The sequence below is a fragment of the Arachis hypogaea genome, chromosome 14, assembly GCF_003086295.3.
Source record: "Arachis hypogaea cultivar Tifrunner chromosome 14, arahy.Tifrunner.gnm2.J5K5, whole genome shotgun sequence".
NCBI lineage: Eukaryota > Viridiplantae > Streptophyta > Magnoliopsida > Fabales > Fabaceae > Arachis > Arachis hypogaea.
Genome location: NC_092049.1, coordinates 96147623 through 96163245, shown reverse-complemented (window position 1 = coordinate 96163245; position 15623 = coordinate 96147623). Strand labels below are relative to the sequence as shown.

General features: G+C 39.7%; 1 non-coding gene across 1 annotated transcript; it reads left to right on the top strand.

Annotated features, from left to right (window-relative positions):
* The first annotated feature begins 1812 nt into the window (after positions 1-1812).
* LOC112745230 (small nucleolar RNA R71) lies at positions 1813-1916 on the top strand. The gene has a single exon (XR_003173168.1). It is a non-coding gene; the product is annotated as a small nucleolar RNA R71 (small nucleolar RNA).
* The last annotated feature ends 13707 nt before the right edge of the window (positions 1917-15623 follow it).

Genomic DNA, 15623 nt, shown 5'->3' with positions numbered 1-15623 from the left:
GAAATTTTGTTGTTGTCTTCACATGTTTCTGGTGGTTTAGGTTCTTCCAGCTTTTACTTGAGCTGTGACAGATGCTTATTTCCTTGTTCATCAACCAAGGGCTTTCCCAGTTGGGCTAGTTGTGCTTCAATGTTTGCTTCCTCTGTCAGCATCTCGTTACGATCTGTGCTTGGTTCTTTATTTTCTTGGTCAGCTTCTTGGGAGAGTTTGAAGACATTGAAGCTGAGTTGTTCATCATGGATCCTCAATATTAGCTCCCCTCGCTCCACATCTATGAGTGCTCTGGCTGTAGCTAGGAATGGTCTTCCCAATATGATTGGGTGAGTGTGACTCTCTTCCATGTCCAAGATGACAAAGTCTGTTGGGAGGTAGTATTTCCTAACCTTTAACAACACATTTTCCACCACCCCTATTGCTTGTTTTTGAGTTTTGTCAGCCAGCCTAATGACCACATCTGTGGACAATATCTCATTGATCTGCAGTCTCTTCACCAGGGCTAAGGGCATTAAGTTGATGCTTGCTCCCAAATCGCAGAGTGCTCTATCAAACATTGTTTCTCCTATGTCACAGGAGACATGAAAACTCCCTGGATCTTTTCTTTTCGTAGGCAACTGTGGTTGAATGAGGGCACTGCACCCCTTGTTCATCACTATAGTCTGGCCTCCCTTGAGTGAGCTTTTCCTAGGAAGCAGCTCCTTCATATACTTGATATATGCAGGCATTTGTTGGATAGTCTTGATGAACGGTATGTTCACATGCAAAGATGCAAACAAGTCAAGAAATCTTGAGTATATTCTCTTCTCCAGAGCACCATTGAGCAGTTGGGGAAAAGGTGCATAGAGTCTCAGCAGCTCCTGTTTTGATATTTCTGGTTCTTGGTATTCTTTTTCCTCCATCTCTGTTGAGGTATCTTCAGGTTGTTCTGACAGCTTGCTTGGCTTGTCCTCAGTCTCCTGATCACTTATAGTGACCATCTTGCAATCTTTCCATCTTACTTTCTTTGTTTCACCTCTCGGATTCTTCTCTGTGTCACTTGGGAATCCATCTGTAGGTTTGGGAATTTGCTCAGAGAGATATCCTTCCTGAGATTCCAACCTCTTGATTGTGTCTCCCTGGTTCTTGAAATTGGCTCGCACTTCTTCCTTGAACACCTTGTTGTCTTGGATATCCTTGCATATGCCTTCAAGTAGATTTTCAATCCTTGAGATTCTTTCATCAAATGATGATAGGTCAGGTTGAGGAGGGTTGTTCTGGCCTTGATATGAATGTGGAGAGGTGTTGTTATTGAGATGTTGATATGGTCTAGATGTGAAATTGTTTGGATTTGGGCGTCTTTGATCAAGGCTTTGGTCTTGTTGATTTCCCCACCCAAAGTTTGGGTGATTCCTCCATCCAGGATTGTAATTCTTGGAGTATGGATCATGGTTCTGCCTAGGTGAATTCCCAATGTAGTTGGCTTGCTCCTGACTACCCTCTGCTTCTTCATTCACTCCTTCTTGGGTTGTTGATGAAGTGGAGATTGCTGCTACTTGGTTCCTCTCCATCTTCTTGGTGAGGTTAGCCAGCTGCTAGGTAATGAGCTTGTTTTGGGCCAACAGAGCATCTACATTGTTTAGCTCCATTACTCCTCTTGTGTTCCCTCTTTCGGAAGCATAGAAGTAGTCGTTCTCTGCTACAATTTCAATGACATCTATAGCCTCCTCAATGGTTTTCTTCTTGTTCAAAGATCCTTCGGATGAATGGTCTACGGCCTTCTTTGACTCATAAGAGAGCCCTTCATAGAAAATGTGCAGCTGCACCCATTCGTTGAACATGTCAGGTGGACACCTCCTTGTCAGGTCTTTAAACCTCTCCCATGCTTCATATAGAGTCTCACCATCTTGTTGCCTGAAGGTTTAGACCTCAGCTCTCAGCCTATTGATTCTTTGAGGAGGGTAAAATCTTGCTAAGAATTTGTTCACCACGTCTTCCCAAGTTGTCAAGCTTTCCCTTGGGAAAGATTCCAGCCACTTGGCTGCCTTATCCCTGAGTGAGAATGGAAATAAAAGCAGTCTATAGGTGTCAGGATGAACACCATTAGACTTCACTGTGTCATATATTCTCAGGAAGGTGGTTAAATGTTGATTTGGGTCCTCTTGGACACTTCCTCCGAACGAACAGTTGTTCTGCACAAGGGTGATGAGCTGTGGCTTTAGTTCAAAATTGTTGGCATGGATGGTTGGCTTTTGAATGCTACTTCCACAGTTTCCAGGGTTTGGATTGATATAAGAGCCTAAAACTCTTCTATCCTCCCCAGTATGATTTGCTCGACCTCTTCCGCCATGGTTGTGAGCTTCTTCTTCATGATGGTTTTCCATGTTTTCTTCCATGTTTGGTTCAAAGTATTCCTCAAAGTGTTCCTCCTCTTCTTCAGCACCAACTAAACGTTTGTCTCTTGCCTCCCTCCTTAGTCTAAGGAAGGTTCTCTCAGGTTCAGAATCAAAGGAAGTTGAAGCCCCGCTTCTTCTCCCTGTCATACAACCAACAAGTACAAGCAAAGAGAATAGGTGCAGAAAGTATATCTGTCAGAATTACTGTTAGTGTGAGTGATGCAATATATCAAACAGTTAGTGGGTTAGTGAGATGAAATGTAAATAACAAAAAAAAAGTAAGGGGAAGGGAAGAAATTAACTAAAACAGGAAGTAAATAACTCAAACAGAAATTTAAATCAAACAAAAATAAAATGCTCAATCTAGTTATCCTCCAATCTAATCATTGTTGATGCACAATTGATCCCCGGCAACGGCGCCATAAACTTGATGCACGAAAAACTTGTCTCATAACAAATTTCCTTCGGCAAGTATACCGAATTCGTCGTCAAGTAAAAACTCACAATAGAATGAGGTCGAATCCCACAAGGATTGATTGATCAAGCAACTTTAATTAGAGGAATGTTCTAGTTGAGCGAATCTGAAATTGAGTTGAGAATTACAGAAAGTTAAATGCGGGAAAGTAAATGGCAGAAAGTAAATTGCAGAATCTTAAATGGGAATGGGGGAATTGCTCATAAATGTAAATGACAGAAATTAAAGAGAATGGGTAAGATCAGAAATGGGGAGTTCATTGGGCTTAGGAGATGTTGCATTCTCCGGATCAATCTCATTTACATCTCTTCCTCAATCAATGCACTCATTGATCTCCTTGGCAATCTTAAGTGATTGAATTACAATTTCTTGTAATTCAATCTCTCAAATCTTGATCAATAGCCAATTCCTTGGTCAATTGCTCATGAGAAGAGATGAAGTATGGTCACTGATTATACCACATGCATTTCCCAAATCAAGCATTGAGAGGATTATAGTCACATATCCATCCAAACCCAATTTGGTCCAGCATGAGAAAGCATTTCTAGCTTGATCTCTTCATTCCTCTTCCAAGGTTCAGAAGAGATCCAAGTATGAATAGTTTCTTTTCCAAGATAACTACCCAATTGGATGAAGATCGAAAGCTTTCAAGTAAAATCAAGAGAAAAGATAGAAGAAGAATAATGAAAACTAGTATTGATCCATCAAATTACAACAGAGCTCCCTAACCTAATGAAAGGGGTTCAGTTGTTCATAGCTCTGGAAAATGAAAACAAAGATGGAGAATACATGATGAAAACTAGAAGAGCAGAGAAAGTAAAATACAGGAAGTAGTTCTATGCTATTTTCCAACTCCCAGCAACTCCCTTAAATAATTCAAAGCTACTCCTAATATATACTACTCTTCTCATCTTCTAGTTGGCTCTTCAAGTCTTGGGCCTTTGGATCTTGAGTTTGAAGCAGTTCTCTTCTTCATTTGGGCTTGGCTTTACTTGCAGAGAGAAAATGTGAAGTGGGCAGAGATTTTAGCTCAGGACGTTAGGGTTGTTAACGTTTAGTGAAAATATAAGTTTGAGAACGTTAGTGACAATCAACTTTCTCACTAACGTTCCTAAGTAAAAGCCACGTTAACCTCAACGTTAGTGGCACACACGTTGCCACCAACGTTGCCTCTAGGTCCTTCGCACACGTTATTGGGACTTAACTTTCCCAATAACGTTGAAAAGCCCCCATTGCTCCTACGTTAGAGCCCACGTTAACTTAGTTAACGTGGCTCTTTAACGTTGACTTGCCATCCTTCGAGAATGTTAGTGACATTCAACATTGTCACTAACGTTCCAATGTGCCCCCATGTCTCACGTTAGAATCCACGTTGACTAGGTTAACGTGGCTTATAACGTGGCCATGCTTAGCCATCCCCAACGTTAGTGACAATGTTGAGTGTCCCTAACGTTGGCTCATCATTCACTCGTCCACGTTAGCTTCCACGTTAACTAAGTTAACGTGGGAGTTAACGTGGCTCATAGTGGCTTGTGTGGCTCCTTCCAACGTTAGTGACAATGTTGAGTGTCACTAACGTTGGCCATCACCTTCTTCTCTCACGTTAGCCTCCACGTTAACTAAGTTAACGTGGAAGTTAACGTGGCTCCTTGGGGTTGTGTGGTTGCTTCCAACGTTAGTGACAATGTTGGGTGTTACTAACGTTGTCGACCACTCTTGCCTCTTCACGTTAGCTTCCACGTTAACCAAGTTAACGTGGGAGTTAATGTGGCATTGTGCACTTAGGCCAACGTTAGTGACAATGTTGAATGTCACTAACGTTTGCTTCCTTTCCCCCTTTTAACGTTAGAGGCCACGTTAACTAAGTTAACGTGGACTCTAACGTGGCCACTTGTGAGCATTGGCCAACGTTAGTGATAATGTTAAGTGTCACTAACGTTGGCTCAAATTCCCTTCTTCACATTAGAGTTCACGTTAACTTAGTTAACGTGACTCTTAACGTGGGTAATGATGGCTTCGAGAGCGTCATTGGCAGTCACTTTTCTCATTAACTTTGCAAGTTACCTCCCATTCCTTGCTTCCTTTGGTCCTAAAATCAGGCAATAGAGTGCATCAAAGTTCTAGTCCAAGTCATGGGTAATGCAGAATATAATTTGTCACTAAACTCATGCAAAATCCTCATGAAATCATGTAAAATGCACAATGTATGCTTGAATCAAGTTGTAAGTGAATATCTACCCAAAGCTAGCTTATTTCCTAAGAAAATGCATGAAACTATCCTAAAAACAGTAAAGAAAAGGTCAGTGAAACTGGCCAAAATGCCCTGGCATCAACCCTCTCTCTGTGGAACCCATCAACGCAACCCTCTCTCTGTCTAACCATCGTTGGCCCTCTGTCTGTCGCACCATCAACGCAACCCTCGTTGGCCCTGCTACTCCCTCAGCGTAGCGGTCTCTCTCTCTCGCAAACCCTCATAAACACTGGTAAATCTTTCTTCCCTCTGATTCTCTGTTTTTCTGTTCCTCTATTTTGGACCGCTGAGAATTCAAGTTTATTACGTTCTTCACCATCAAAACTGTGGTAGTGTGCTTAACCTTTTTCACTGCTTTGTGTTTGAAATTGTATTTTATTTTATGGTATCAGAGTAACTTTGTTCCAATAGCCTGAATGACAATACTGGATAGCCATAACTATTTCAGGGTAGAGAATCTTCCTAAAGTATGGTTGATTTAAGAGAGTTATCGTGTCGGTATAGAATTTCACACAAAATGAATTCTCGTTGCAAGTATAGTTCTATACCAACAAACAATCCTCCCAATCAAAAATTTGGTTGTCACAAATAACAAACCCCAAATAAGAATTAACCGAAGTATTTAGACTTCGGGTCGTCTCCCTAGGAAATAATGTAGTGCTTAATTATTGGCTATGAAGGGGTAAAGGAGGGGGGGTTTGGTTCATGAGATGGCAAAAAAGTAAATTAAGTGAGTAAGTAAAGAAAGCAAAATAAAGAACTCTTGGCTATGACTTAGGTAATTGAGATCACCATCCTTGTCAACAACCCGAATATTGATAATTATGAGAGGCCAACCTATTAAGTCTACTTCGCAAAAGATTTAAGTACGTAACACTTACTCCTAAGCTTGAAGTACGTTAAATAGGTTTGATCACATCAAACCTTAAGTCCGAACCTACCTACTAATTAACTTAATAGTGGGTTAGTGTCAATGGGTATCAAATTGATCACCATGGGTTCTCAATTCACCAATTCCATCATACCCAATAACTCAAGTTTACCCAATTCCCTTGGCTTAGACCAAGAGTTGACAAAACTACTCAAAAACTAAAGAGAACATTTCATCAAACACATAAAGTGCAATAAAAGTAAACATCATAAATTGAAAGAATAATAAAATCTAACAACTACTAAGTGCAAGAAAAGTAAGGTCACAACTCAATTCATCAATTAAAGGAACATCAACATCAAAATTGCATTAAATGTAAACCAAATCTAACATGAGTTCATCATCACAAAAGAGAGCAAAATGAGAAATTAACATCACAATTAAGAGAATCAAGATGTAGAGATAAGACATTATAAAGAAAACAAGATGAGATAAAGTGATTGAACATGGATCTAAGATAATCTAACCTAATCCTAACCTAATTCTAGAGAGAAGAGGGAGCTTCTCTCTCTAGAAAACTAACTAAAGGCTCATGTTGGCTAAACTAATTGCTCCCCCTTTGCTTGGACTTCAATTATGCATGAAATACACTTAGAAACAAGTTGGATTTGGGCCTGGGTAGCTCAAAAATTGCCCCCAGCGTTTTGCCTTTAAGTGGGCCATGTAATAGTATTGGCGCGTGCATGCCATGTGCGTGTGCGCGTCAATTGGCAAATTTTCCATCCGCACGGACGCGGCATGTACGCGTACGCGTCTATGGGTGATACCACTTTTGCGCATGCGCGCCTTGTGCGCGTGCGCGTCCCTTGATGCATTTCTAATCTTTGTTTCTTCATGCATTCTCCCCTTTGTATGCTTTTCTACTCATTTCTTCCATCCAATACTTGCCTTATAAACCTGAAATCACTCAACACACACATCAAGGCATCGAATGGAATTAAAATGAATCACAATTACCAATTTAGGGCCTAAAAAGCATGTTTTTACACTTAAGCAAAATTCAAGGGAGAATCACAAAACCATGCTATTTCATTGAATAAATGTGGAAAAAGGTGGTAAAATCTCCCAGAATAAGCACAAGATAAATAACGAAATCCGGGTTTATCAAATCTCCCCACACTTAAACTAAGCATGTCCTCATGCTAAAATCAAGAAGAAGCAAAGGGTATTAACATTTATTCAATGCAACTAACTAAATGCAATCTATCTATATGCAATCTATTTACATGATGCAATGGCTTAGTCAAGATAAATTAATTTTCAAGAATACACATGCAAGCACAAGGGCTAAGGTATTAGCAATCAAAGCAAACCACAATTGGATTGAATCATTGAAAGAGTTCACAAACTTGCAAGAAAAGATGATCATGGCTGGAAACACGTAATTGAGCGATTAAACTCTCGCCAGATGTGTATCCGCTCTATGCACTCAAGTATATGGGATTGATTCACTCAATTCTCCCCTAATCATGCTTTTCTAGATTTATTTTTCATCTAACAATCAATAATTACTTTATGCGTGCATACAAATATCAAGAGGACTTTCCATAGGTTGTAATGGGGCTAGGGTCAAGGTAGGATGCATATGGTCAAGTGAGCTTGAAATTTGAATCTTTGATTAACTTAAACTTTCCACCTAACCTATGACAACCTAAACAATTCTAAACAAACCTAGCTATCCATTCTTCACTTTTCACACACTCATGCATTTCCCTTTTTTTTATACCTCACATATGCATTGATTATTATTAAACTTTAAACTTTGGGACATTTTGTTCCCTTCTTGTTGCATTGTAAATTTTCTAAATTCATTTTTTTTTTAACTGAAATGTATACAAGAACATCAATGCACATGGTTTACATATGATTAATACATGAATATGTACCCAATTCTTGAGAATTTTTTTCAACAAAAACATAAATACACTTCTATCTCTAACCAATGTACCCAACCTTCCCAAAATCAAGTAATGAACACTCTCACTAGCCTAAGCTAATCAAAGATCCAAACAAGGGACATTTATTATTTTTCACTTAAGCTTGTAATGTGCTAAAATTATGAACAAATGGGTTAAGCATAGGCTCAAAATTGGCTAACAACGGAAGATAAAAGGTAGGTTATTTTGGGTAAGTGAGCTATTTGAACAATGGCCTGAATCATATAAATGCATGTGTACACAAAATAATGGACATAAAGAATCAAACAAATCAAAGATTACACTTATAGGAAGAGAATAATGCATACAAGAATGAAAGTAAGTGGTCATAGGATGTAACCACACAATTAGGCTCAAATCTCACATGCTTGTGTTCTTTGCTCAAAACATGATCCACAAGTGTATAATTCAAGCAAGTTTTAAAAAAACATTTTCAACGAATTGGGTGGTACCCTAAAAATGAATTTCTTGAAAATTTTCATCATATTGACTAAGCTTATTCCAGTGCAATATTGTGATTTAGAAAATTTTAAAAATTTTCCTAGTTTACCCCTTTTTCAATCAAAACACAATTCTTATATAAAAAGGGTTAACTAGATTTTTAACAATCCAGAATATTTTCCTAATCACAATAAGAAACTAAGATGCAATATATATATATATATATATAGTATGCATCAACCAAAACAAGAGTATCTACAATAGCAAATATGTACAGTAATCCCAAAATGATCTAAAAGATAAAGTGCAAAATAAAATAAAGTAGCAGAGAACAGAAATAGATGTCCAAAAATTCACCACATAAATATAAACACCGGTCACGAATGGTGACCTCCCCACACTTTAGAATCAAGCATCGCCCTCGATGCTACTGCTGAAGCTCGGGATGGGGGTCAACAATCGTGTCGGCTGTGGCTCAGGCTCAGGCTGTGGGACTAGGACTGGCTGTGGATCCTCAGGAGGCTGCTGGACCTCATTGGTGGCCTGTGTCTCTGGAGGTGCATCCTGATAAGTTGGCTCCTCAGCCAGCTCCTCCTCCTGATCCTGCTCGTCGGAAGCGGGAGAGTCTGGAAGCAGCGGTAGCTCGATGCCCTGTGATACAAATACCTGGTCGATGCGGTCGAGAGGTCGCATGACACGACGCTCGAAGCGCTCCATGAAGTGAAGCAGGTGCTGCACCAACAGATAAGTCGGCTCAGGTGCTGATGGTGGGGGGGGGGGTAAGGATGCTGCGGCTGCTGAGGAGGAGGCGGGTCCTGCTGCCGTGGAGGATGAGGGTCTATGATGAGCGGATAATTTATATGCTTTTTGGCATTGTTTTTACATAGTTTTTAGTATGATTTAGTTAGTTTTTAGTATATTTTTATTAGTTTTTAAATAAAAATCACATTTCTAGACTTTACTATGAGTTTGTGTGTTTTTCTGTGATTTCTGGTAAGTTCTGGCTGAAATTGAGGGACTTGAGAAAAAATCTGATTCAGAGGCTGAAGAAGGACTGCAGATGCTATTGGATTCTGACCTCCCTGCACTCGAAGTGAATTTTCTGGAGCTACAGAAAGCCAATTGGCACGCTCTCAATTGGGTTGGAAAGTAGACATCCAGGGCTTTCCAGAAATATATAATAGCCCATACTTGGCACGAGTTTTGATGATTCAAACTGGCGTTCAAACGCCAACTCCCTGCCCTATTTTGGAGTTAAACGCCAGAAACAGGTTGCAAATCAGAGTTAAACACCAGAAATAGGCTACAACCTAGCGTTTAACTCCAAAAAGTGTCTCTACACATGAAAGCTCAATGCTCAGCCCAAGCACACACCAAGTGGGCCCGGAAGTGGATTTATTTCTACATCATTTACTTATCTTATGTAACCATAGCTACTAGTTTAGTATAAAAACTACTTTTAGTGATTTATTTCACATCTCTGGTTAGTCTTTGATTAATTTTATGTTCTGAGATCACGTTTAGGGGGCTGACCATTCGGCCATGCCTGAACCTTCATCACTTATGTATTTTCAACGGTAGAGTTTCTAGACACCACAAATTAATGTGTGGAGCTCTGCTGTTCCTCATGAATTAATGCAAAGTACTATTGTTTTCTTATTCAATTCAAGCTTATTCCTATTCTAAGATATTCACTTGCACTTCAACATGATGAATGTGATGAACCGTGACACTCATCACCATTCTCAACCTATGAATGTGTGCCTGATAACCACTTCCGTTCTACCTTGGATTGAGTGTTTATCTCTTAGCCTCCATTCTGAAAGATCGGAGTCTTCGTGGTATAAGCTAGAATTATTGGCGGCCATTCTTGAGATCCGGAAAGTCTAAACCTTGTCTGTGGTATTTCGAGTAGGATCTGGGATGGGATGACTGTGACGAGCTTCAAACTTGCGAGTGTTGGGCGTGTGACAGACGCAAAAGGATCAATGGATCCTATTCCAACATGATCAAGAACCGACAGATGATTAGCCGTGCGGTGACAGCGCATTTGGACCATTTTTACTGAGAGGACGGGAAGTATGAATGATTGGATGAAAGCAGTAGGTAAGCAGAGGTTCAGAAGGAACAAAGCATCTACATACACTTATCTGAAATTCTCACCAATGAATTGCATAAGTATCTCTGTCCTATTTTATATTTTATATTATAATTATAAAATCCCATAACCATTTGAATCTGCCTGACTGAGATTTACAAGGTGACCATAGCTTGCTTCAAGCCGACAATCTCCGTGAGATCGACCCTTACTCACGTAAGGTTTATTACTTGGACGACCTAGTGCACTTGCCTATTAAGAAAGGTTCAAAATTTAAATTTTAGAATCATATCTTTTAGTTTCTTGTTAGTCAAGTAATCAATTTCAATTTTCAAAATCAAATCTTTTTAATTTCCAATTCAAATATTTTTCAACATGATTTTCAATCATATCTTTTTCAATTTCAATAATATCTTTTTCAAAATCTTTTCTAACTTCTCATCTTTTCAAATTTGATTTTCAAATCTTTTTCAATTAAATACTTGTCTTTTTGTTTGATTTTAAAAGTTTTCTATTTCATTCATATCTTTTTCAAAACCACCTAACTATTTCTCTCTCTTTAATTTTCGAAAATCACTAACACTTTTTCAAAATTCTTTTTAATTAACTAATTGTTTCAAATTTTAATTTTAATTTTATTTCTCTTTTTTATTTTCGAATTCTAACTACATTTTAAAATAAAAACAAAAATATTTTTCCTTTTAGTTTAAATTAAATTCGAATTTTCTCCCCCATCTCTCATCTCCTTCTATTTATTTATTTATTTATCTACTAACACTTCTCTTCTACTCATAATTCGAACCCCATCTTCTTCTCTGTGTTCGAGTTTCTCTCTTCTCCTCCTTCTATTCTTCTCTTCTTATACTCAGATAAGAAATCTCTATACTGTCACATAGAGGATTCCATATTTTCTTTTCTGTTATATTCTTTTTCATATGAGCAGGAACAAGGATAAGAACATTTTTGTTGAAGCTGATCCCGTACCTGAAAGGACTCTGAAGAGGAAGCTAAGGGAAGCTAAAGCACAACTCTCTAGAGAGAACCTGACAGAAATTTTCGAAAAAGAAGGAGACATGGCCGAACCTAATAACAATGGTGGAAATGCAAGGAAGATGCTTGGTGACTTTATTGCACCCTCTTCCAACTTCTACGGAAGAAGCATCTCACTCCCTGCAATTGGAGCAAACAATTTTGAGCTTAAGCCTCAATTGGTTTCTCTAATACAGCAGAATTGCAAGTTTCATGGACTTCCAATGGAAGATCTTCATCAGTTTTTAGTTGAATTCTTGCAAATCTGTGACACTGTCAAGACCAATGGAGTTGATCCCAAGGTCTACAGGCTTATGCTTTTCCCTTTTGCTGTAAGAGACAGAGCTAGAACATGGTTAGATTCACAACCTAAGGATAGCCTGAACTCTTGGGATAAGCTGGTCAGTGCTTTCCTGGCCAAATTCTTTCCACCTCAAAAGATGAGCAAGCTTAGAGTGGAAATCCAAACCTTCAGACAGAAGGAAGGAGAATCCCTCTATGAAGCTTGGGAAAGATACAAGCAACTGATCAAAAGGTGTCCTACTGACATTCTCCCAGAATGGAGCATTTCATTGAAATGTCATTGGACCATTCTACAGGAGGATCTCTTCACGTGAAAACCCCTGCAGAAGCTCAGGAACTCATTGAAATAGTTACAAATAACCATTTCATGTACACCTCTGAGAGGAATCCTGTGAACAATGGGACGCCTCAGAAGAAGGGAATTCTTGAAATTGATACTCTGAATGCCATATTGGCTCAGAACAAAATATTGACTCAGTAAGTCAATATGATTTCTCAGAGTCTAAATGGATTGCAAGCTACATCCAACAGTACTAAAGAAGCATCTTCTGAAGAAGAAGCTTATGATCCTGAGAACCCTGCAATAGCAGAGGTGAATTACATGGGAGAACCCTATGGAAACACCTATAATCTTTCATGGAGAAATCATCCAAATTTCTCATGGAAGGACCAACGAAGCCTCAACAAGGCTTCAATAATAATAATGGAAGAAATAGGTTTAGCAATAGCAAGCCTTTTCCATCATCTTCTCAGCAACAGATAGAGAATTCTGAACAGAGCCATTCTGGCCTGGCAACCATAGTCTCTGATCTATCCAAGACCACACCAAGTTTCATAAATGGAAAAAGGTCCTCCATTAGAAATTTGGAGGCACAGGTGGGTCAGCTGAGTAAGAAGATTACTGAAACTCCTCCCAGTACTCTCCCAAGCAATACAGAAGAAAATCCCAAGAGAGAGTGCAAGGCCATAACCTTACTTGGTATAGCCGAATGCCCAGAGGAGGAGGAGGACGTGAATTCCATTGAGAAAGACCTTATGGGGCATCCTCTGGATAGAAAGGAGTTTCCCTTTGAGGAACCAAAGGAATCTGCAGCTCATACAGAGACCATAGAGATTCCATTGAACCTCCTTCTTCCATTCATGAGCTCTGATGAATATTCTTCCTCTGAAGAGGATGAAGACATCACTGAAGAGCAAGTTGCTAAGTATCTAGGAGCAATCATGAAGCTGAATGCCAAGTTATTTGGTACTGAGACTTGGGAGTATGAACCCCCTTGTTAACCAATGAACTGAATTCATCAATGAGGCAGACATTACCTCAGAAGAAACCGGATCCCGGAAAATTCTTCATACCTTGTACCATAGGCACCATGACCTTTGAGAAGGCTCTATGTGACCTGGGGTCAGAGATAAACCTCATGCCCCTCTCTGTAATGGAGAAACTAGGAATCTTTGAGGTACAAGCTGCAAGAATCTCACTAGAGATGGTAGACAAATCCATGAAACAGGCTTATGGACTAGTAGAGGACGTGCTAGTGAAGGTTGAAAGCCTTTACATCCCTGCTGATTTCATAATCCTAGACACTGGGAAGGATGAGGATGAATCCATCATCCTTGGCAGACCCTTCCTAGCCACAACAAAAGCTGTGATTGATGTTGACAGAGGAGAGTTGGTCCTTCAGTTGAATGAGGACTACCTTGTATTTAAGACTTAAGGTTCTCCTTCTGTAACCATGGAGAGGAAGCATAAGAAGCTTCTCTCAGAACAGAGTCAAACAAAACTCCCACATTCAAACTCTAAGTTTGGTGTTGGGAGGCCACAACCAAACTCTAAGTTTGGTGTTGAGGGGCCCCAACATTGCTTTGATTTTCTGTGAGGCTCCATGAGAGCTCATTGTCAAGCTATTGACATTAAAGAAGCGCTTGTTGGGAGCCAACCCAATGTTATTCAATTATATCTATTTATTTTCCATTGCTATTTTATGTTTTCTTTAGGTTGATGATCATGTGAAGTCACAAAAACAACTGAAAAATCAAAAATAGAATGAAAAACAACATTAAAAACAGCTCACCCTGGAGGAAGAGCTTACTGGCGTTTAAACGCCAGTAAAAAGTATCAAACTGGTGTTTAATGCCAGAAAGAAGCATCAAGCTGGCGTTAAACGCCAGAAACAAGCACCAGACTAGCGTTTAACGCCAGAACAGAGCATGGAATTGGCGTTTAACGCCAAGAATGGGAGAAAAGCTGGCGTTAAACACCAGAAACAAGTAGCAAGCTGACGTTTAATGCCAGACATGCTTTCTAAGGGTGTTTTGCACGCCTAAATGGAGCAGGGATGCTAAGTCCTTGACCCCTCTGGATCTGTGGACCCCACAGGATTCCCACCTACCCTACCTCTTCTTCTCTCCTCTTTACACCTTTTCATAACACTCTTCCCCAAATACGCTTCACCAATCACTTTCATACCTCTTCCCCAAATACCCTTAACCACTCACATCCATCCACTCTTCCCCATAAACCCCACCTACCTCCAAAATTCAAATTCTTTTCCCTCCCAAACCTAACCCTAATGGCCGAAACCTACCCTCCCCCCACCCCTATATAAACCCCTTAACACTACTCCATTTTCACACATCACAAACACTACTTTCCCCATTGGCCGAATACACTCTCTCACTCCATCTCCTCTATTTTCTTCTTCTTCTACTACTTTCTTTCTTCTTTTGCTCGAGGACGAGCAAACATTTTAAGTTTGGTGTGGTAGAAGCATTGCTTTTTGTTTTTCCATAACCATTAATGGCATTTAAGGCCAGAGAAATCTCAAGAAAGAGGAAAGGGAAGGCAATTACTTCCACCTCTGAGTCATGGGAGATGGAGATTCATCTCAAAGGTCCATCAAGACCACTTCTATGAAGTTGTGGCCAAGAAAAAGGTGATCCCTGAGGTCCCTTGATAAACCACTATTTTATGGTTTATATTGTGTTCATTTGTGTGGTTTTATCATGATCCTTACCCACTTATTCATTAAATTAGCATGAAATTATAATTCCTTCCTGAATTTATAACATGTTTGAAAATTGCTTCCTAGAGACTTTAATTATGTAATTTTAATTCCCCTTTATTCCATTCGATGCCGTGATTTGTGTGTTGAGTGTTTCAGACTTTATAGGGCATGAACGAGTTGGAGATTGGAAAGGAAGCTAGCAAAAATGGAAGGAACACAAGAATTTGAGGAGATAACCAGCGAAAAGTGACGCGGTCACATGGCTCACGCGACCGCGCGAAGGAGAGCAAATCGCAGTGACGCGGCCGCATGGCTCACGCGGCCGCGCGGATTGGAAAAGCTAAAGCGATGCGGTAGTGTGGACGACGCGAACGCGTGGCAAGGAAAAAATGTGAATGACGCGTCCGCATGGATGACGCGATCGCGTGACATGTGCGATCTGCATAATCTGCAGAATTCGCTGGGGGCGATTTCGGACCTTATTTCGACCCAGTTTTTGGCCCAGAACAGCAGACTAAAGCCAGAGAATATGCAGAAACAAAAGAGAACATTCATTCTACACAGTTGGGAGTTTAGATCTAGTTTTACTCCTTTAGGTTTTTTTTCTCTAGGTTTTAGGAATTTTAATTTTCAATTAGTCTTAGCATTGGAACATTGAGAAGAGTTATTTCCTAATCAAGACTTCGTCATTCTAGTTCGTTCTCTTAACTTGGTTTTATTCTTCCATATTCTTTGCTTTGTTCAATTTTGTCATCTGAATACTTTCATGATTATTTAATACAAG